The sequence below is a fragment of the Orcinus orca genome, chromosome 1 (genome assembly GCF_937001465.1).
Source record: "Orcinus orca chromosome 1, mOrcOrc1.1, whole genome shotgun sequence".
Classification (NCBI taxonomy): domain Eukaryota; kingdom Metazoa; phylum Chordata; class Mammalia; order Artiodactyla; family Delphinidae; genus Orcinus; species Orcinus orca.
Genome location: NC_064559.1, coordinates 137,971,686 through 137,995,089, shown reverse-complemented (window position 1 = coordinate 137,995,089; position 23,404 = coordinate 137,971,686).

Sequence of the window (23,404 nt, the reverse complement as noted above, 5' to 3'; positions counted from 1 at the left end):
CTATCTCAGAAATTGTTTCCATTCCAACTCTTGTTTGCAAAATCTTTTTATTCTTTGTAGTTAACACAGTTGTTAAGAATACCATAAGTTGCATATCTATGTTAAAATGAATAGAAAAATGTAAGGTGGTAGGTCTTGGTTGAACTTCATCCTTAATTCAACTTGTCATCTTGTTGAGTTCAGGAACTATAAAACATTGGCCGGTATAAAATATTATGCAGTGTTCTAAGAATTATTCAGAACTAAGTCTGATGCTGTACGGCACAACTGAACTTAAAGTTGCTTTAAAGTTGAGAATGTTCTAACTCATAAATTCCCAATTTTTAAGAAGTATTTTGGGTCACAACAGCAATGTAGGCAGTCATAGCTATGTGACACTATTTAATGACTTTAGAAATGCAAATCCCACTTTTCTGTATGTGCATAACACTTCAATAAGTTTATAAAAATGTAATTCTAAGAAGACAGTGCCCTCAAAACTTATATATGCATATAATTAAGACAGTGACAAGATATGAACATAAGCTATATTGTGTAAAATCCTTTTTGTGTTTTAACAATTTCTACCCTATTCCCACAGTTACCTCAATTTTCATATGTTTCTAATCAACAGATTCCTATGAAAACTAGGAGGTAGGGATATATTTTCCAGTGTTTGTACTTGCTTCTCAGTGACTTGGAAATCATTCTGATGCCCCATGAATCAACAACTGTGTGTCGGCACTATCACAAAAGATAAAATAACTATGGGATAACAGGGCTCTAGTAAGCAGGGAGGTAAACTAGAGATGGGGTCATACTGAATCTAGGAAAAGGCGGGAAAGGCAGGGCAGGTTGAGGCAGAGGGCTAAGTCTAACAGCAGTAGAAGGGAAATATCTAGGTATCTTATGGTTATTTTCTAGGCAATGTAGGGTGCATTTCTCACTGCTACTCAGTCTTCCATTCTTGGTTCTTAGTGGAACCAAAGGCAAGTTTAACTTGGCATTTGCCCAGTTCTCTCTCTCTAAACTGCCTTATGGGGATCCTCTGGTGTAGACCTACATGGTCTGCCATGCAGTTCCATAAATAATTGAATAAAAAGTGCTTCAGCCTAAAGCTGACCACATCACCACTGCCCTGGGAATCAAAGAAGTCATGTCCTCAATAGAGCAATTTTTTCTGTTAGTTTTCTCGTAACTAACAGTGTCTGGCAATTGGTAATATTTTTTACCTCATCCCACACCTCCAACCAAAGTAATAAATAGGAGGCTTTTGCTAAGTACATATGTATTTTCTAATATTTAGAAATCTATAATGTTTTAGAATATTCACTATTTCAGCTTCTCTTATTACATATTTGGGATATGCAGAGTAGCTTGCTCAAGGTCACCATAATAAGTGAAGGGGAATTCAGACCCCATCTATCTGATTCCAAAACCACTACAGCCCTGGGATATTTCCTTGTATAGAAGAAGAGAACAGACATTTTCTACTTGCACTGACTTGAACCTTTATTTTCATAAATTATTTAGTTGGTTACCTTTCAGAAAAGATTTTAATATTTTATGAGCTTTTGTGAAATGCAGCTGAACATTGGAAAGCTGCTTGTTCAACATTTGGAATACTTCTCTGTGCAGTCCTCTTCAAGGGTGTTAGAACTAAATCCTATAATGTATTCCCATTTAACTGTAAATATTAAGCCACAATGTGAAACTGCATCCTGTAAATGTCATCTAATTTGAAAAGTAGGACAAGCTACAATTAAATACTTTAAAGACAAAATATATGCATCCTTAAAACCACAGGAGCCCTCAGATAAGCCCCTTGAAAAGTGAACTGGTATAGCCTGTCTTTCCTAAGTGACTTGTGCCTCAGGATAACCCATAGTTGAAGGGAATTTGCTCTTTTGCAGAGTTGTCATTCTAATAACAAGATTTGATGCAATATCAACATTTTTTACCTTAAAGAAATAATGGCTCTACGAATGGACCTAGGCAAAAGTCACCAATGACTACTAACATCACAAAGGGAGAAAGAGACAACCTGACACTACACGGCCTCTGATCCAGTACACAACTCCACCTATGATGTATTCTTACCAAAAATGAAACCTGAGTCTGATCAAGATCTGATTACCAATTTCCAGGAATTACAGAGAACAGAGGAACATGTTAGATAGCACCATGGGAATGTGATCACAAAATCCAGACTATGGGAAGCTACAGGTCAGAGGATCCAGTTTCTTCAACATATTAACCAATTGCACTGTATGAGCTTTCAAAATTTTAATTGGAATCCAGCTTTTCAAATAGATCCTGGCACCTGTTTTAAAGCAATACAACTTTGAGGACAGCCAAATAATATACACTGCAGGGATGTCAAGAGAATGTTGAAATCTAGGTCCAAGAACTATATAATTCCAAACTCTGAGTGGTATAATGGAAATGATCTGAAATCTGATAGAACTAGTTCAAATCCTAATTTGATCAATCATATACCCCAAAACCACTGATCATGGTGAACTTTTGCTCATCTTTGCCAATTCCAGATCAGTATTTCCCCTTCCTTCTAAAATTCCACAGCTCTTTTGAAATACCACCTGCTGCCTCTGCTTTTGTAGTCATCTACCAACTTCCCCTTCATTCCTGCTAACATCTACCTCAATATTTCTCTCCACTATTTTTCTTGTCATCACTCTTGGTGATTTCATTATTCACAGAAAGGATCCACCCAATACCCTCGCCTATTGTTTTCTTGAACTTCTCTAATAATCTTGTCCTTCACCCACTTCAGCCACCCAGTCCTAGAGTCATATATTAGACTTTGTCATAACCAATAACTGCAAACTCTTCAGACACCACTTCCTATTTTCCAGCTCACTCCCTATAGCACTGCCTGCAACAATACTTTGATCCCACTATCCCTCCAGTCTATCACTCCCCTTCTTGCTTTCCCAGTTTAGATTGCATGGTCTTCGTATAATCAGTCCCTTGCATACATCCTCAACTCTTTTGTCCCTCTTTCCCATTGTCCTACTCATTTGGCAAAACCCCAATCCCTGGTTAAAACTAACTTTCCCACATACTTTGCACTGATACTTGAATGGCTTAATGTGACTGGAGAAAAACATCACAGACTTCAAGTGGTTCCTGGATGCTGCCAAACAACTCCACTAAATAACCCAGTGCATTCATTCTCTTCCCTTTCTGAACTTAATTTTGACACCAGCCCCCTCCTCACTCTCAGTTATCACTTTTCTTTTTGTTACACTGAGATAATGGAAACATTCAGGAGAGAACTTCCTTGTTCTTCCACCACCAAATCTACCAGCTGGCATTACCTGATATTCCACCTCCCTCACTCCCTTACATTAGATGGGCTGCCCTGCACCTGCCTGAGGCTAACTTTCTGACCTCTCTCCTCTCCTCCCTCCTCTCCTCGCCCTCCAACACCCCAAACACACTCTTGCCTCAGAGCCTTTGCATTTGTTGTTCCCTCTGCCTGAAATGATTTCATTTCAGGAGCCTTGCTCCCTCCGTCCATTCAGGTCTCACCTCCAATGTTACCTCCTCAGAGAGCCCTTCCCTGACCACTTTACCTAAAATAATACCCCTATCTATTCACCTTGCTTTATTTCTCTCCATTGTACCTATTACTATTTAATACTGCGTGAGATGTCCATTTATTTGTTTATATGACACCATTTATTTGTTTATATTTATTTGTTTATATTTGTTTATATGACACCATTTATTTGTTTATAGCGACACCCCCAAATGCTGTAACCTCACCTGGTAGATTAGTGCTCCATACTTATTTGTTGAATGAATGTGTGACTTTCACACCCAAGAGCAAGTTAATATATGTTTCCATTTCCTCCCTGGTAAAATCAGATTGCTACTGTTTAGCAGGGTATAGATGAACCTTAAAAACATCATGCTTGGCAGTTCCCTGGTGGTCCAGTGGTTAGGACTCGGAGCTTTCACTACCGTGAGCCCTGGGAGGTTTAATCCCTGGTCAGGGAAGGAACTAAGATGCTGCAAGCTGCACTTTGCGGAGTTGGGGAGGCGGGTTATGCTAAGTGAAAGAGGTCAGACACAAAAGGTGACATATTTTATGATTTCATTTATGTGAACTATTCAGAATAAGCAAATCCATAGAGACAGAAAATGGATTAGTAGTTGCCGGGGACTGGGGGAAGATGAAGATTGATTGCTAAAGGGCATGGGATTTCTTTTTAAAATGATGAGACTATTCTAGAATTAGATTGTGGAGATGGTTGCACAACCTTGTAAATATACTAGAAATCACTGAATTGTAGACTTTAAAATGGTGAATTTTATGGTAAGCAAATTACATCTCATTTTTTTAAAAGAGGCTCTATTTTCCTGCCCTTTTATCTTTATACTCCCAGCTAATATTCATGGAAAATCTCAATGAAAGAAAAATGTTTTAAAGGAACCTTTAAGAGAAGATTGGAGATGCAAATAAGAACAGCTTGGCCACTGTTTCACTGGGCAAAATCTGTCAGAAATGCTTTCATATACCAAATCCTAGGTTTTCAATAGAGTTTCTACATATTCAACAAATAAATACCAGTGGCTTCTTACTTACAGTTTACTTTTCTCTATCAATTACCAAGTAATAGACTTGGTATCAATTACCAAATTGTCAATATGAAATATTGTCAATATTTGGTAATTATCAATATCAATTACCAAATCTAGACTTACAAAATTAAATAAACAAGAAGATTTTTCTGACCCCCTCAACCTCTCACTACCACCAAGAAAACAAAGACAAAAGCATTTTCGGCATTTAGAAATAACCTCCTTTCATTTCTTACTTGGAAACCTATGGTTCTTTCATGTAAACAAAACCAAAGAGCATTACTTACACTTATAAGCAAGAAACTACAAAAAAAAAAAAAAGAAAGAAACCCATAATTACAGTGAGAGAGGTAAGTAAGTAAACACTAAACACAGTTTTAGCCTTTTGTATTCTTCTACTGGAGGATTTTGTCTAAAGCACAGGGTAAGGAGCTACTTATTTTTGCAAGAGCAGGGAACCAGTTGAGGGGAAAACCAAACCAAAAACTGCCTGATAACTTTTCTCCTGATTAAAATCATCTTCTGATTATTCAGTTATATGTCAAGAGGGAACTTCGGGTAAGCACTTATTTATTAACTATTTCAGGTAATCCGGAAAGAATGCTAGGCTCTTTTTACTGTATAAAACCAGTTATTTTCCTCCCAATCTCATTTTTGTGAGAGCACATATAACTATTAATTAATAACTATTAATAACTATTAATACCTCCATGATTTTACTTTAGAAAAATCTCAATTTTATTTCAGGTGCTGTTTTAAATTGTGGTACATGAATCATTTATGACACGTACAAGAGAGGGGAACATAGTATATGCAAGATCAGAAATGCCCATTCAGTGTAGATGTGGTAGATGCCAAGAAACACATTTCAAGTGGTGCTATGGACTAAATATTTGCATCTTCCCAAATTTCATATGTTGAAGCCCCGATGTGATAATATCTGGAGATGGCACCTTTGGGAGGTAATTAGGTCAAGAGAGTGGGGCCCCGGTTTAATGGAATTACTGTCCTTGTGAGAAGAGACACCAGACAGCTTGATTCCTTTCTCCAAATACAGACCGAGGAAAGCCCGTGTGAGCTTTTCTCAGTCCATTTGGGCTGCTATAACAAAAGTACCAAAGACTGGGTGGCTTATCAACATCAAACATTTATTTCTCACTGGTCCATGGGCAGAGAAGTCCAATATCAAGAAGCAACAGACTTGGTGTCTGGTGAGAACCCACTTCCTGGTTCACATAGGGCCAACTTTTCTCTGTGTTCTCACATGGTGAAAGGGGCAAGGAAGCTCTTTAGAATCTCTTTTATAAGGGCACTAAACCCATTCATGTTGGCTCTACACACATGATGTAATCACCTTCCAAAGGCCCCACTTCCAAATACCACCCAAATACACTGGGCATTAAGATTCAACATATGAGTTTGGGGCACACAAACATTCAGTCTTTAGTGTGAGCTCCTCTGCAAGCCAAGGAGAGAACCCTCACCAGAAACCAACCATGTGAGCACTCTGATCTTGGATTTCCAGCCTCCAGAATTGTAAGAAAATAAATGTCTATTGTTTGAGCCACCCAGTCTATTGTATTTTTGTTACAGCATCCTGAGCAGACTAAGACAAATGTGTCCTTTTAAATAGGAGGGCTCTTAAACTAACATGTTATAGAAGTGGTAAATTGAAGTGGTAAAAGATTTAGTTTTATGCATATTTGTGACAATACTGATGAACACACCAGAAAGTTATGACAATTTCTTTGCTCTGAAAAATTCTGCCTCCAGTTATTAATTACAACAAGACAAGTAATTTCCAAAGAAATTCTTTCTTGCATTATACTTTCATTGATGGCTGGGATCATGTGTTATTCTTTGAACCCATAGGGCCCAACATTGCACATCCTAACCTATTCTTTGAAATCCGGACAGTAGTCTCAAGTCACATGCCTGTTCACAAAACACACCTTCTTATCATTTTTACTAAACAACTCATCCAAGAGTTAATGAAGTTCTTTCACACATGAATAATGAATTCAAGATGAAGAATAGGACCATCTCTTTTATCACCATAGTAAACAAAGTCACCATCTCTATTGACTCATTTACGATGAAGCATGATAACAGTTTTCCTAGTTGCACCCAGAGATGCAAATAATTAGCTTGAAAGCTTGTTTCACTGGGCAATCACTGTCAGAAAGGCTTTCACACATTGTATCCCAGAAAATAAATTTCTATTGTTTGAGCCACCCAGTCTATCGTATTTTTGTTACAGCATCTTGAGCAGACTAAGACAAGTGTGTTCTTTTAAATAGGAGGTCTCTTAAAGTAACATGTTATAGAAGTGGTAAATTGAAGTGGTAAAAGATTTAGTCTTATGCATATATGCATTGTATCCTATTTTTCAACAGAGCCCTCAATTCTACATATTCAACTAATACATATAAGTGGCTTCTTTCTTTATTTTTGGCTGCTTTGGGTCTTCGTTGCTGCGCGTGGGCTTTCTCTAGTTGTGGCAAGCAGGGGCTACTCTTTGTTGCGGTGTGCAGGCTTCTCATTGCGGTGGCTTCTCTTGTTGCAGAGCACGGGCTCTAGGCATGCAGGCTTCAGTAGTTGCGGCTCGCAGGCTCAGTAGTTGTCACTCGCGGGCTCCAGAGCGCAGGCTCAGTAGTGTTGGCGCACAGACTTAGTTGCTCCGCGGCATGTGGGATCTTCCCAGACTAAGGCTCGAACCCGTGTCCCCTGCATTGGCAGGTGGATTCTTAAACACTGCGTCACCTAGGATGTCCCATGGCTTCTTTATTAAGAGAAGATAAGAGCCTACAAAGTTATCGACAGTGTAATGGTCAACAGAGGGGCCAGCGCCTACAAAAACCTGGTAATTGTGCTGAAAGATGCTAAAGAGGAGTTTCATGCAAAGACAACTTGATCTCAGACATCTACAACAGAGTCCAAGCTCAGTGCCCACCAGGATCTGGCAGGTCCTATCAATGATTTTACAGTCCAGGGATAGAACCAGAGAACATGCCTGCCTATTAAAAGGGAACAACTGCTTTATCAGCTCAAGGAGTGAAGAACTACAAAGAACCACCCCCTCTTCCTTGTCTCATCTTCCTCTTTTTTTTTTTTTTCTTGCCACACTTCAGAGGCATGCGGTCCCACACCAGGGATCCAACCCACGCCCCATGCAGTGGAAGTGCAGTCTTAACCTCTGAACCACCAGGGAAGTCCCTCATCTTCCTTTTTTTAACTGACTAAGGAGGTGAATTTAAAAAAATACTATACAGGTTAACTGTGAGTGGATCATCCAAGTACATGTACTGGTTTCCAGGTTTTGACCTCTTGCCTTCAAGGAATACACAAAAATTGTTTCCAGAAGAAAGGCAAGTTCAGTGCCATAATTTAAAATAACCTATTGTCGGGCTTCCCTGGTGGCGCAGTGGTTGAGAGTCCGCCTGCCGATGCAGGGGACACGGGTTCATGCCCCGGTCCAGGAAGATCCCACATGCTGCGGAGCGGCTGGGCCCGTGAGCCATGGCCGCTGAGCCTGCGCGTCCGGAGCCTGTGCTCCGCAACGGGAGAGGCCACAACAGTGAGAGGCCCGCGTACCGCAAAAAAAAAAATAAAATAAAAATAACCTATTGTCAACCCCAGTATCCAATGGGCCAGTGTCTATGTTGATGATCAAATTTCCTTCTCCTGCCTTATTTCTCTCATTATAATCTCAGCATCAGCATAGGCTTCATGAATATTATTGATAGTAAGTGGTTTTACTTCACCTCCTAGTCTGATTCTTACCAAAAGTCTTTGGGAGTAGGTAGAACAGAGACTGTCATAACCACATTCAGATGAGACCCCTGAGACCCAGGGGGAAGACATTTAATGATAGTTAGTCAGGACCAAGGAGGATCCAAGCCCAGTTTTCCAAGCTTCTAACACAAATACCTTCATTTTTAAAAGCATATTTGAATCTGATGAAAATGATTCTTTCTTTAAAATCATAGATAACTTGGAAAATATAGAAAAGAAAAGATAAGTGAAAAAAATCTCATGTAACCATCCCCCCTACACACACATAACTGCTAAAGTGGAATTTAACTTCACATGGAGGATAGTTACTGCTGGGAAACAATGTTTTTCAATGTTTCAACAACGTCAATAGTAGTATTGAAATACTATTCTGGTAATACAAAACAATTATCTTAGAATGTGATGTTTTATTATAACAGCAACATGGTACTAGCGAGTGTATTTGATCTAAAATGTCTGAGGAAAGAAAAAGTAAAAACTTACTTTACAACAAGAATTTCAAATGACCCAATAGGGAATGTCATTTTTACCAGGCTCTCTATGAAATTACATTGAAAAAAAAAGTTTTTTTTAAATGCGGAAGTTCACTAATCTGAAAACTTTTCTTTTTTCCTCTGTACACCAGTCAGCAACCTCTTAATTCCATACCCAAAGATTGTTCAAATAAAAAGGGAACAAAGCTCTGAAACAAAGTTCAATGCATAAGTCAAGACTGCCTGGAGGTATGAGAAGTTTTATGTCTCTGTTTACCCCAGGAGTGATTTAAATAAATGCGTATTTAAAATATGAATCACAGTTATATTTGCTCCACATACTACACACAGGGAGAAACAATAGAATTCTTTCTCAGATATAATTTATTAATGAAAACTGAATGTACACCCACAGGTCCAGATGGATCCCCCTAGAATGCAGTCATGACAAGTACAATAAAATATCTGTGAAGCAAAAAGGCAAACTAGGGTCTTGGGTAAAATGTACACTCTTATCTCTTAATTGTAAAACATGAACAGAATGCATACAACACCTGTTTGAAAACTCTGAAGAGTAAATAGTAGCAGGTGGATTGGGGAAGATCAGAGTTCAAAGGACACCAAATTGGTGGTGAGTTTACCTTTTTTTTAAATTCCAGTACCCCTTGACCTGAATGCAATGTAACCTCACACCTGGAAGTAGGCACTGGGACCCAAAAAAGGAGACCTCCAGGAGAAGCCCTTTAGTCTGTCTCATGGAGGTGGAAAGGAACCCCAAATGCTCAGAGAAAGTACAGAAATCCCTGGGTTTTTTTTCTTCTTTCTGTTCTCTCGTGCTCCAGAAACTAAGTAGTCCTGTGGTAGTGATGGTAGAGGCCACAATGGCAGCTAAAGAAGCCAACACTGTAAGGGAGGGAAACTTTCACTTTGAATGGTGGAGCTGTAACCGCCCCCCCTAAGAAGGTGAGACAAACCCCATTGCTTTTTTCTCTCTCTCCATCCTTCTGCTGCTTACCCTGGATGCAAGCACAGTCATAGAAGTAACAGCAGAGAGATGTAACTAACACCTCAGCTTGGTGGCGCACAGACCAAAAAGTGGAGCACGAAGGAGATGAAAAGGACCTGAGAGATTGTGCCATAGAATGGTTGTCTGTGAGTCCCCAAAATTCATATGTTCAAACCTAATGCCCAATGTGATGGTATTAGGAATGGGTTCTTGGGGAGATGCTTAGGTCATGAGGGTGCAGCCTTCATGAATGGGATTAGTGCTCTTAAAAAAGTGACCCTAAAGAGTTCCCTCACCCCTTCCACCACGTGAGAATACACAGTGAGAGGACAGCCACCTATAAATCAGGAAGTGAGCCCTCATCAGACACCAAATCTGTTGGTGCCTTAATCTTGGACTTCCCAGCCTCCAGAATTGTAATAAATAAACTGTGAAAATAAATGTTTATTGTTTAAGTCACCTAGTCTGGTGTTTTTGTTATAGCAGCCTGAACAGACTGAGACAGATTGTTCATGAACTCCTGGGCTCACCATGAGCTATGCATGTGTGGATCTGATCCTAATCAGCATATCAAAGACTTTGAGAACTGAACTAACAGATACATCACCACCCATGCCCCAAACTAACTAACAGATGACCTACATGTGGGACAGATCTGAACAGTGCTGCAAAGGTTTGAAAAACTGACCTTACATTGGAAGCAGAACCCACAGAAGGTTGGTTGAAACTTGCAGCCTTAACCTAGCCAGATTTGATTGTCTGTTTAAAAAAAAAAAAAAAAATCTACATTCTCTATAGGATTTTAACAAGACCCAGAGTTTCAGAACATAAAATTCAGTATGTGCAGGCTATAAGCCAAAATTACTCAGCGTACAAATAACCAAGAAAATCTTAACTTGCATAGGAAAAGATGATCAATAGATATAAATACCAGCATGACACAGATGTTGGTTTTATCTGACAAAGACTTTAAAACAGCTATTACATAAATACTTCAACAAACAATTGGAAACATTCTGAAGTAAAAAAAAATAGAAGGTTTCAGCAAAAAAATATAGAAAATATAAAGAAGAACCAAGTGAAAATTTTATAACTGAAAAATACAGCGATCAAAATTTAAAACTTCACTGGATAGGCTCAAAAGAATGGAGATGATGGAGAAAGAATCAATGAACTTAAAGATATATCAATATAAATTTTCCAATCTGAACAACATAGAAGAAAGATTTTTAGAAAAATGAACAGAGGCTCAGAGATCTATGGGTTAATAACAAAAGATCTAACAATCACATCATCAGAGCCCCAGAAGGAGAGGAGAATGTGATGATGAAAAAAATATTTGAGGATGAAATGACTGAAAACTTCCCAAGTTTGACGAAAGACATAAACATAGAGATTTAAGAAATTCAACTAACTCTCCCAAAAAACAAATCTAAAGAAATCCATGCCCAGACGTCATAATCAACCTACTGAAAACTACAAAGAAAAAAATCTTAAAAGCAGCCAGAGGAAAAATTATGCGTTATCTCATTACCTATCTTTGAACAATGGTTCCAATGACTACAGATTTCTCATCAGAGCCATGGAGATTAGAAGAAAATAGCACAACATTTTTCAAATGCCGAGAAAACTGTCAACTCAGAATTGTATACTGACATAAGCCATCCTTCAGATTCCTAAAGGGAATGGTGACATAAAACATTCTTAGATGAAGAAAAACATTGCCAGTAGACTTGCTCTAAAGGAATTTTTCAAGTTCTTCAGACATAAGAGAAATAATACCAGGAAGAAACTTGATTAGAGTATTCATTCCATTTACATTTCATGAAATTATTTATGTATTTGGATTTAGTCTACCATTTTATTCCTTGTTTTTTGTGTTTCCACTGTTTCCCATTTTTTCTCTTCTTTTAGGTTTTTTAACACTTTCTTGTATTCCATTTTAACTTATCTATGGTGATTTTTCCCCCCCATGGTGATTTTGACTCTATGTCTTTGTAATGTTTTTTAGTTGGTCTTTCTAAGGATATAATATATCTACTTAACTTTTCACAGTCCACTTAAAATTAATACTTTGCCACTTCAAGTGGAATGTGGAAGCAACAAACATATAGGCCCTCTTACCCTCTCCCTTTGTATTATATTTGTCTTATCCCTTACATCTACCTACATTGAAACCCCATATTAGAAATTTTGTAATTTTGACTTCAACCTTCAAATATATTTTGAAGAATTTAAGAGGAAAAGAATAGACTATTATATTTACCTAGATATACACGATTTCTGTTGCTCCTCCTTCATTCCTTCAGTGAAATGATCTGGTAGAATGAAGTGGATGTTTTCCCCTCAACAGGACTGACCTGATTACCAACTGCTGCCTAATCTGCCATCAGCTTCATTCACACTGTCTTCAGTGTGGCAACGTTCCTACCGGGAGTGACCCAGTGCTTTGGCGGCAGATCGACTATGTTGAGCAACTTCTGTCATGTCCTCCTTGACGTGACAACCTTTGGCCTCCCAGAACACTTCGGCCAGCACCACCATCCATGGACTTACAGAAGGTCATCTTATTCTCCATCATACCTTTGATTCTGCATGAGGAATTCATGATACAAAAGTGGTGTGGCACAGGATATGTGCTCAGAGTTCATGGTCTTATCACTTATCCCATCACCCAAACAGGTAACTTTCTAGAATGATGGAATGGCCTACTGAAGGCTCAGCTATGGTGCCAAGGGGAAGACAATGCCCTGTGAAAGGATGATGTTATAGCATGCAGTATATGCTTTTTATCAGCAGCTGGGACTACTTATACAATAGCAAGAATATACGAGTCCTAGAATCAAAGGCTAGTGTCTTAGTCAGCTCAGGCTGCTATAACAAAATACCATAGACTGGGTGGCTTAAACAACAGAATTTTATTTCCCACAGTTCTGGAGGCTAAAAGTCCAAGATCAAGGTGTGGCAGATTTGGTGTCTCGTTAGGGCCCACTTCCTGCCTGGTAGACAGTGCCTTCTTGCTGTTGTGCTCACACGGCCTTTCCTCAGTGCATGATCCTTGAGAGAGAGAAAACTCTTGTGTCTCTTCTTCTATTGAGAACACCAGTCCCATCAGGAAGGCACCACCCTTGTGACCTCATCTAGACCTCATTACCACCCAAAGGCTCTACCTCCAAATATCATCCCACTAGTGGTTAAAGATTCAACATATATGAATTCGGGGGGGAGACAAACATGCAATCCATAATAGGTCGAAGTAGCAGGGAGAGATTTCCTCTCACTATTATGTCTAACAACCCACTCAGCGCCCCCTTCCCCAACACACACACACAATATTTGCTTTCTGTATCTGAAACTTTGAGCTCTGTTGGGGAGATCATAGGCCCCTTCAGAAGAATGCATCCATTTTGTATCAAGGGACACAAAAATGTTTCCACTGAATTGTAATTTGAAGCAACCAAATTTGGGGCTCCTCATGCCATTGAACTAACAGATAAGAAGGATGGTGTATCAGTCAGCAGTTGCTGCAATAACACTGCACAACAAACAACCATGAAATCTCAAGGGCATGCAACAATTATTACTTACTTTTTGCTCATGGGTTTGCAAGTCAATTGGGGCAGCTCTGATAAGGCTACAGGTCAGTTTAGCTATACATGCCTCATTTTGCTGCCTGGCTGAAGGAGCAGTAGCTACCCCTGGCATGTCTCTTATGGCCTAGGCTTGGAGCTGACATTTTATTTCTGCTCACGTTCCATTGGTCAGAGAAAGTCAGTAGGCCTAGCCCAAGGGTCCACATATTCAATTTTTCTAATCCCTGTGCTTTGAATTTCTAACTACTTCCTACGGGCTGTCCTGATTTTAGTTTTCCTCAAACCCCGCTATCACACTTGATACCACCGGGTATTCCATTCCCTGGGATAGCTGCTGACCCACTTTCCTCCATAATCTGCAACTTGCAAGTCTTCTCACCCTTCTTCTACTTGGCTATCTACTTTGTTCCCAACTTTGTACACACTGGAACCTCACATGAGTTTCTACATGCAGGTAGGAATTCTAGACCAATCCCTTGCTTCTCTTCCATGTAGAACTCAATGGAGGAGAACTAGCATTTATGGAGATCCTACTCTGGCCAACAGTTAATCATGTATCTTTTCATTTACTCCTCATAACTCTGAGAAACAGGACTCAGTACCCGCACTGCACAGACGAGAAGCCTGCAACTCAGGGAGGGAAAGTTACTTGCTCAAGATCACAGAACTGGTAAGTGACTGTTAGAATCCACACTAAAAAAATTACATCTGATTCCAAAGCCTAAGCTTTCCCTCTATCATCTGTTTCTTTCCCAAATACCTGGCGGTTTGGTTTTTCTCCCCCATTCTAGCCACAGGCTTAACCCTTTGTTTATCAAATGATTTCTTGGGTTCTAACTGTTGTTCTCAGGAAACCTGAACAGGTCATTGCATGGTCTTGGGAAAAATGCCCAATGAAAAGTCAAACAAAGACTTGTGATTAAAGGGTTCTGAAAAGACTTGGTGAAGGAGGCAGGAACGAAATGTTGGCTCGCTAGAAATGAGTGGGGAGGGCATCCTTGCTAGAACTCTTTCTTTGCTCATGCAACAGCATGAGCAGAGGCAAAGGGATGGGAATGTTCAGCGTGTGCTTGGGAATGGCAAGCGGTCTGCTTCAGCAAGAATGTGAGATTAGCTGATAGATAAAAGGAAGAGAGACCAAAGGACATCCTATCAGGAGGAATGTCTGAGGCAGGGCTGTGTATGAAAAGAGAAGTGAGTGCTTTTTCTCCAAATGGAAACCACAACGAAATAAGTAGTAGTCACTGCCAAGTCCTGTCAGGGCTGAAGGGGAGCAAAAATTTCATTCCATAGCATTATGTTAACAGAGAATGAGCCAAACTATAAACAAATCGAATTCTGCATGTAAACATTCCAAAACTGCCCTGGGAATAAAACAGGGACCTTGGCTTCCTAAAGGACACAAGAAAATGCATGAATTAGGTCAGTTACAGGTTAAGACAGGAAGGTAAAGGGGAATCAGGAAGATGAGTTATAACTAAAAAGGCTACCAGTGAAGAGCCCACCGGAAATCCCCCTTTCGGATGCTGTGGAGCAGCTATTCACCAACGTCAGCAAGATAAATAACAGCAAGTGCAAAGGCTGAACTTGAATAATTTAAAGAAAATAATTTAAAGAAAAGTTCTTAGAAAAACACAACACATTTATCTCCAAACACCTAAGCATCCTAGAAACATAAATCCCTATCCTGGTGGCTCAGGGGTTAAGAATCTGCCTGCCAATGCAGGGGACATGGGTTCGAGCCCTGGTCCGGGAAGATCCCACATGCCCTGGAGCAACTAAGCCCGTGAGCCACAGCTACTGAGCCTGCCCTCTGGAGCTCGCGAGCCACAACTGCTGAGGCCCACGTGCCTAGAGCCTGTGCTCTGCAACAAGAGAAGCCACTGCAATGAGAAGCCCGCGCACTGCAACAAAGAGTAGCCCCCGTTCACTGCAGCTAGAGAAAGCCCAACATGGGTTGCGCACAGCAACAAAGACCCAACACGGTCAAAAATAAATAAATAAAAATCAAAAAACAAAAAACCCTATCCTGGTAATGCAATTTTGATACGCAGAAATGGGTGCTTTTGCCACAAATTATCTCCTGTATCCTTTAAAGAGGCAGACATTTCTGAACCAATAAAAATAAGAAGGATCAGGGCTTCCCTGGTGGCGCAGTGGTTGAGAGTCGGCCTGCCGATGCGGGAGACATGGGTTCGTGCCCCGGTCCAGGAGGATCTCGCATGCCGCGGAGCGGCTGGGACCATGAGCCATGGCCGCTGGGCCTGCGCGTCCGGACCCTGTGCTCCACAATGGGAGAGGCCACAACAGTGAGAGGCCCGTGTACCACAAAAAAATAATAATAAGAAGAAGAAGGATCACTAATTATTTCTGATTACTTGTGGCCAGAGAAAAGGAAGGGAATGATATTGTTCTGTGTCCTCTGAAAGACTAGCCATGGATCAAAGTCACTCACTTGGTTCATTTAATATGTCCTCTGAGCACGATAAATTGATTTCAAAACTATGCGTTTGGTTTCACTGAGATGGTGCAGTGTTCCAAAGCTTTGGACTTATGGGGTTGTCAATTTTTTGACTAGTGACAGAATTTTAGTGTAGAAAGCTGCTTCACTTAGTCATCAGATCCACTTGCACGCAAGATTCTAAATGTGGGGCTCTTTCCTGAATTTTAAAAGTTTTACCACACTTTTTCATATCTCCACATCTTTGCATGTGACTGTCCCTTCATCCTGAACACCCCTCCCCTCCACATTCACCTGACCCTCCCCTGCTTAAGCCCTTCAGGGTCTTACTGCTCATATAAGATATTCCAAACGTCCTCCCTCAGCCTATGAGGGCCTGTATGATGTGGCTTCTGTCTGCCTTTCCATCCTCACCTCATCCCACTCTCCCCACTCTTCAACCATGCTGACTACCTTTCTGTTTCTCAGACCCTCACAGCATTTCCTGCTCAGGGACTCTGTACAGGGATTCCTCTTTGCAGAGAATGTATAGCTTGCTCATGCTCATCCTTCAGGTCTCAGCTCAAACAGTACTGCAACAAAGAGTCTCTGATCATAACAGATATCACAAATTGTAATTATCTTTCTTACTGATATATTTTACTTGCTTACTGTCCATCTCCCAGACTAGGATGTAAGCTCCATGGGGGTAGGGACCAAGCACAGATAGAACCCAAATTATTTTTCAAGTTTCAGCTCAAATATTGTTCTTTCTATCCCCAGAGCATGGTACATGCTCAATAATTGGTGAATGAATGAATGAATGGATGGAAAAATGGAAAAGGAGTGAGGAAAAGGCGGTAGTCTTAACATAGAAACATAAATTAGACTGAGACTGTGAGAAAAAAGGATTTTTCTGAAATTGAGACAACACTCCAAGAAGTCCATAGTATCAACAATATGGTATCATTTATAAACCTTGTAGCTATTTATTGTAGGATAAACAGGGCACCTGTTGGTTCACTCTGTTACAAAATAAATTGTTTCAAAGTTGTTCATCTAATATTAAAAATTGTGGCCACTTTAAAAAAATCTGAAAACCTGAAAATACTACTAGCCCCCTTCCCTCCATCACAAAGCTAATGATGAGAGCAAATAATTGTGAAGTCCTTCCAACTTAAATACAAACCTCTAAACAATCTCTTCAAAACGACTGTCTTTAAAAAAAACCATGGGTAAGGGCTTCCCTGGTGGCACAGTGGTTGAGAATCTGCCTGCCGATGCAGGGGACACGGGTTCGTGCCCCGGTCCGGGAGGATCCCACATGCCGCGGAGCGGCTGGGCCCGTGGGCCATGGACGCTGAGCCTGTGCGTCCGCAGCCTGTGCTCCACAACGGGAGAGGCCACAACAGTGAAAGGTCCATGTACCGCAAAAAAAAAACCCAAAAAACAAAATAATCAGTGACATGCACATTAGGGAAGATAATGTTTTAATAGTTTATATCATTCATGATAATGAGTTAAGACTTGATATGACAGGACAGAATGACCCAGTTGTTACTCTCCCCACTTCAAAAGAAGAATGCTATTCTGACAAGGGCTTTTGTTATTAGAAAGTGTTAACTGCTGGAAATATTTATATTATTTGTTGAATGGAAGTCCTAATCTCTCTTCTGATTACTTTTTCCCACAAATAACCTGCCAATGGCCTTCATAATAATGGCTTACCTTTTCACAGCACTTTTCATTTGTTACCCAATTTGTCTCCATTTTAGGAACAACAACAAAAAATCTTAGCTAGGAATTTACTTCCCAATTGTGAATATCAGAGATTACTCCAATTTTATAAGGTGGAGTTTTTTCTTCACAAATTGAAAACTGTTCTCTGAACTATCAAGAAAACATTAAAAATTAAAATATGTTTTAAAGGAAGCATTAAAATCACAAATCATGGTGGGTAGAATTGGTAAAAGTCATCTCAAATGAGTAAAATGCAATCCCCAAGAACAGAACACTTGAGCTCAGCCTAAAGGGCATCTACCTAGTATACGTGTTGGTTTGTTATTTTAGGGCTTCTCTTGAGAGCTGGGGTTATAGGAAGGGACTTGTTCTCATTGGCTACTATAAATAACTTGGAATCATTATATCATCTCTTAAGAGGGTTTTATAGAAATACCAGGCATAGTTTCAAGTACAGCAATCTATACAGGTACCTTTCTAAATATGTGTCTTGGGATTGTTGCTAAGCCAGGTAATAAGGGGCATTACCACTTTTGCTAAGGCATATTTGTGTGACAGATTAGACCTTGTGTAGGCACCTATTTACAGGTCAAAGCCTGCAGACCTTGAAAGGAGAAAGCTGGGAGCTCACCCAGCCTGGCCTCCAGCTCCCAGGCAGCTGTGTAATCCCACTGAACCTGTTTGGCAGCTCGATCAGCCACTGCTGCAGCTTGCAGATAAGACCCTCTCAGAAAGCCTGATAGCCCTTGTCAATAAGGAAACTGCAGAAAGCGACTGGAATTTTCCAAAGCATCAAAACAGATTCTCCAATTTGAAAAAACATTGACATCCAGTCATTACAGAGAACGCTTTGAATGAGATTTTTGTTACGGAAAGACAGATGACAATTCTTTGCTTCTTTAGGTCATATGCAAACCTTACACTTATCCTGATCATCAGCAACGATTGTATTTTTACCTGTTGCATCACTGAAACAAAATGAATCACAGTAGCGGTAGAAACAAGACTAACATTGGATTTCCACAACTCTTTCAGCAATGGGTTGGAAAATACTACAAAAATATGGCTTAAGTTTTACAACTTCCCTATTGGATAAGTATTGCAGATCTCATTTTTGACATCAGCATGAGTTTTCTTGCCTCTGGAAAGGCAGAACGGGCCTAAGTCAAGGAGCAAAGGATTCATAATTCATAATAAAGTGAGCCTTCCTGCTAGCGAGGAGTGGAGCTGTCTAGCACTGACCTGATCCATGGTTTCATACTAACAGTTCCCTCCAGGGACCAGAGAAGGTTTGAGAAATTCAGCTGTGCTTATACTTTTTGCTTTCAATACACTGGTCACTAAAGAGAGAACACATTTATTAAAATTAGATACAAATAAGCTTCTCATTGTGAAAGAAAATTTACTGGAACATAATACTCAAGAAAACCATGAAGATGTTTCAGTCAAAGAAAAAAGAAAAAGACTGAGTGGGTAGACAATGGTGAGAGGGCTGGAATGTAGAAGCCCAAGGGAGCCAGAAAAGAGAAAAATGTGGTGTATGTGTCTAGTTAAGCTGTTTGAAACAGTGCCCGTATCTCACCCAGTCTAATCGCTCTCGAGGGCTTATTCTGATAGTGCTTTTGCTGCCTACTGTTCTTTCCCTATAATACCACGTTTTTTTTCCTTTTAAAAAAATGATTTATTTATTTAAGTTTTACCGAAGTGTAGTTACTATAATATATGTTACTATAATACCACTTTTTAACGAAAGGGGTAGAGGTCCTTTCAGGATTATAATTTAGCTTTTCATTTATAAACAGCTTTTCAACTGTTTCATATACATATGAATGGACTCACAAGATAAGAACTGAAAACACTATAAATCCTTTGTGTTGAGACCATAAAGAGACAAAGTGTGCTATAACAAGCTTGTTGTAGTAATTTGATTACCACAAAGTATACAGTCAAATTTAAGGAAGCAGGGTGGAGGAATAAAACCATTAAATTAGCAGGTCTCCAGAAATGAGGAAAACACCAGGATACAAGGAAGTGACCTATTAAAGAAAGAAAATTAAAGGATTTCATTAGAAGTATGAAAACAAAACTTTTAACAAAATCTTTTAACAAAAGCTCTTTTGAATCATGATGAAAAATTTCTCTCTGAATAACAAAAACTCAGGTCAAATGATCTGAGGTTTTTGCTACATTTTATTACCTAAGGGAGAAAACTAGAACAAAATCTTTAAAAGATACTTAAATATTTTTATTGTTTTAAATCAAATTTAAATAAATTAGATTATTCAATATTACTTAGGTGTTTCTATGATAACATTTCAAGTTTCTCCCTAAATTAATATCTAATTTAACTAGAAGTTTGCTGAGGATTTTCATTCCTTTATTTCCCAAATAATGAAAGTAGTTTTATGTTTTTCTGATTATGTAATTAATACATTTTAAAAATCAAAAAACAATATACAAACATGTAAGGAAGAAAGTAAAAATGACCTGAAGTCTCATCACCCTGTCTGAGATAACAACAGTTAATATTTTGGTGCTCATCCTTTTATGCATCTCACTTATCTATATATAAATTTATGTAAATGGAATCCCATACGTGCTATTTTTATTATGTCACTTAAAATTCTTTTTTAAAAAATTGCTTCTTTGGTTGTATTCTCATCCCAGGGAATCAATATAAAAATACGGTATGGGGCTTCCCTGGTGGCGCAGTGGTTGAGAGTCCGCCTGCCAAGGCAGGGGACGTGGGTTCGAGCCCTGGTCCGGGAGGATCCCACATACCGTGGAGCAACTAGGCCCGTGCACCACAACTACTGAGGCTGTGCGCCACAGGTACTGAAGCCCATGCGCCTGGCACCCGTGCTCCGCAGCGGGAGAGGCCACAGTGGTGGGAAGCCCGCGCACTGCGGCGAGGAGTGGCCCCCGCTCGCCGCAGCTGGAGAGGGCCCACGCGCAGCAGCGAAGACCCAATGCACCCAAAAATAAATAAATAAAATAAATTTTAAAAAAATATGGTACGGATATGTCCTTTTCTTTCCCCACATTCATATGATCAGATACATTTATGTTGTGCTTGTATGTTTGTGTGTGTGTATGTGTGTGTTTATAACAGGCATTTCTCTGTATTTCATCTGTCTTATCTAAACTATACCATGGAGATCCCTTCAAGAAAACTGGTATAACCCTAAACACATTCTTTTTAATGATGCATTATTCTTCCATTGAATGGATGAACCTAATGCCTAAGTTTTACATTTTTTCCTAATGGCAAACAAGGATGCGATAAACATTCTTGTACATATACTCTTTCATACTGGTGCTTCTATTTAAGTGGAAAAATTCTTCATATGAGTAGGATTGCTAGGAAAAAGGTATGTATATTTTTTATTTTAACTTTGTTTTCCAAAACACTCTATCACTTCACATTTCCACTAGTAATGTGTGAGTGTGCCCCTTTCCACATATTCCTGAAAGCAGTAGCTGTTATCTCTCTTTTTTATTGTTGCCAATCTGCTGTCTGTAAAGGGATATTTCATGGTTACCTCAATTTGCAATCCCCTGACTCCTTATGAGGCAGACATCTTGCTATCTTTGTCTGTGTTTAGTGGCCATCTTGGTTTTGCTCTTACATGAATTGGCCTTTTTACATTTTGTCCATTTTCCATTAGGTTGCCTTTTTTTTTTTTTTTCAGCTTTTGTATAGTAAAACTCTTAACCCGTCGTTTGTCACATGCATTGTAAATATTTTTCCTAATCTATCATTTGTCTACTGAATTTGTTTGTGGTATTTTTTCCATACTATATATATATATATATATATATATATATATTTTAATATTTGGGTAGTTATCTGTCTCTTCTTGTACAGCTTCTGGGTTTCCTACTAAAGGACTCTCCAACCAATGTTTAGAGCCAAATTTTCATTGTTACATTTTTACACTTAAATCTCAAATCTGTCTAAAATGTACTTTTATATAAGGTAATGGTCGTACTTTTTATTCTACCTTATATATAACGAGGTGTTTGTCAACAATATATGTGAAATTGGGGCTTCCCTGGCAGTCCAGTGGTTGAGACTCCACCTGCCAGTGCAGGGGGTGCGGGTTCCATCCCTGGTCAGGGAGCTGGGATCCCACATGCCTCTTGGCCAAAAAGCCAAAACATGAAACAGAGGCAATATTGTAACAAATTCAATAAAGACTTTAAAAATAGGCCACATCAAAAAATATTTTTAAAAAACCGAACAATATATGTGAAATAAATCGTCCTTAATCACTGAATTGAAGTACAACATTTTGCGTGTACTAAATTTCCATATGCCCTGGGACCAAGGGTGTATTCAAAATATAAACAATCAAAACAGTATGAACACAAGCCAGTCAGAACAGGTGCTGTCTGTAAATCACTGCTACAGGGACACCATTCAAGCCAAGTGGATAGCAGTCCTGTCTTGCATCTATTTCTGGGTTCTCTATTGTCTATTCAATGACTTATTGGTCTATTCCTATGCCAGGATCATATGGCGTGATTTCTAATTTCAGAAATCATTAGATTATTAGAAATAATCATCAGAATAATAATAGTTAACACATATAGGACTATGTGTCATGTGTAATCGAAGAACTATATATAAACTTGTTTAATCCCTATAACAACCTTTTAAGTGAGGTGCATTAAACCATTTTATAAATGAAGAAACTGAGGCCCAGAGAAGTTAAGGAACTTGCCCAAAATAAGAAATGAAGTCGGAATTCATACCTAGGCAGTCTGACTCGAAAGTCAGACTTTCTATGTAATAAAATGCATTAAAAAATCATCTCAGTACAATCAGTCACAAACTATAATAGCTTTTCCCTACACTACCAGTGGCTCTAATCATAGAACCTCCATATTAATCAGTCCTGGAACTTTTTTATCTCTGTATGTTTGTTAAAGAAATAATTAAAATTTCTATGTCTTAAATCACCTTTAGGAATTTTAGTCATGGAGATTTCAAGCAAGGGCCTATAGCAGTAGACAGATGGTGGGCACGTTGACATTTCAATTCAGTTCAAAGGCTTAAGTATTTTGCATATTATGGTGACTTGGTCATTACCTGTTATATTAGAAAAGGATAGGTAATGTAATAGTGTAGTCAGTGTCAATACAACAAGATTTATTTCTCGTCCCATATGTCCAATGTGAGTAGTGGGAAGTCAAGGGTGGGAAATGGACTTACTCTACCTAATCCCTCAAAGATCTAGGTCAATGGGGGATTCATCATTGTTTGGTGCTGCCAGCTCAACCAGGGGTTTCAGGGGAAGAGAGACCAGGGAGAATTCACATTCACTCTGAAATACATTGCACCAGATGTCATATATATTACTTTGACTCACTGCCCCTTAATGAGAACTAGTCATGAGGCCCTAAATGCAAGAGGGCTGGGAAGTATAGCCCTCTAGCATTCCCAGAAAAGACAGGAGAACTACACAGGGCAAAGAGTAGAAGTTTCTTCCACATCCAATCCCTCACCCTGCACAGGGATTTCAATCTTTAGTGATGCTTTTATCTGTTAATTCTTTAAAATGATGATATAAAGCATATAATCAGAATGTGGATAAAACTAGTTCATACAAGTAGTATTACAGTTGGGATTTATATTCTTGACAAAGGTCATAATAACAATAACAACCACAATGATAAAAACTACCATTTATTGAGCATTTATTATTAGTCAAGAACTTCTCCTGGATTATCTCACTTTGCGAAAGATTTCCTAGTATTATCT